Below are 1433 nucleotides of genomic sequence, written 5' to 3' on the forward strand. Positions count from 1 at the left end.
TAGGAAATAGTTTTTTTTTTTTTTCAACATCCCTTTTCTGATTTTTTTCTGGGAACTCTGTTGCTGGAAGATGACTCAGGAGAGACCAAGCCCTAAACCTCACTGTGGCAGAAAAAGAGGATGGCGAAGTAATAGTCCTGATAACAATTTGGATCAGAAACCTACATGCAAAATCTTTCTTTCTTTCTCTCTGGTGTGCAGATCAAACCCAGGACCTTGCACATGCTAGGCAAGTATAATACTACTGAACTTCATCTCCAACTCTGTTATTTATTTATTATTTATAGTATTATTTGGGTAACAATGATCTTTGATGTTAGTTATGCCTCAGTATCTTTCTCACCAAAATCCACTGGTGCTCAACTCTCTTATACACAATGGTGCAGTATTTGCATATAATTTATGACCATCCTCCTGTATAATCATCTATAAGTTACTTACAACACCTAATGCAATGTAAATAGTCCCTATTCTATATTATTTAGGGAACAGCAACAACAAAAAATCTTTATTTAGTACAGATGCTTTTTTTTTCTGGAGGGAGTGGGTACCAGGGATTGAACTCAGGGCATTCGACCATTGAGGCACATCCCTAGCCCTATTTTGTATTTTATTTAGAGACAGAGTCTCACTGAGTTGCTTAGTGCCTCGCTTTTGCTGAGGCTGGCTTTCACCTCCCGATCTTCCTGCCTCAGCCTCCCCAGCGGCTGAGGTTACAGACGTGCACCATTGCGCCTGGCCAGATGCATTTTTTTTTCTGAGTATTTTTGATTTATGATTGGTTGAATCCTGAGATGCAGAACCCATGGAAATAGAGGAACAATTGTAAATAAAATTGTTTTGGGGTTTTCCTTTTGGAGGCATACACTAGAGAAGATTGAGAGCCTCCATATATTCTAGAACTTATATATTTCATATGATTACTTAACCATACTTCTCAATTTGGATGTACGTATCTCACAAGGCAGGCAACTATTTGTGAGAAAAGATAAAGATGTTATATTTATTCTTGAGGGTTCCAGTTCAGGCTTTCTCCAGGGGTTCAGTTTCCTCATCTGTCAAATGGGATTAGTAGATTAGAGGATCACGGAAAAGGCAGTAGAACAAGGCCTGGTACAGAATATTCAGTAAATGTTTTCTTAAAGAGCTTCAGAAGAAAACACTTCCTAAGCCCCAAGGTCTGATGAACCCTTTCTCCCTTTCTCTTCCCTGCATGGCACTGAAGATCATAAAAAGGCTCTTCCATGTCTCTTCCTTCCTTCCTTGCAACCTCTCCAAGACAAAGAAGTGGCCTTCTTTGTTCCCTCGGATTCGGAAGCTTGTGTCACCCAGGGCAGCCCAGCCCCCTGGTTTGCTAAGGTCTGGGGGAGGAGGGCTGCGGCTGCGGCCTGCGTTGCGCAGCTGGAGGCGATGGGAAGGCGGGCGCAGTCGAC

This window comes from Callospermophilus lateralis, chromosome 14, assembly GCF_048772815.1.
Source record: "Callospermophilus lateralis isolate mCalLat2 chromosome 14, mCalLat2.hap1, whole genome shotgun sequence".
Taxonomy (NCBI): Eukaryota; Metazoa; Chordata; class Mammalia; order Rodentia; family Sciuridae; genus Callospermophilus; species Callospermophilus lateralis.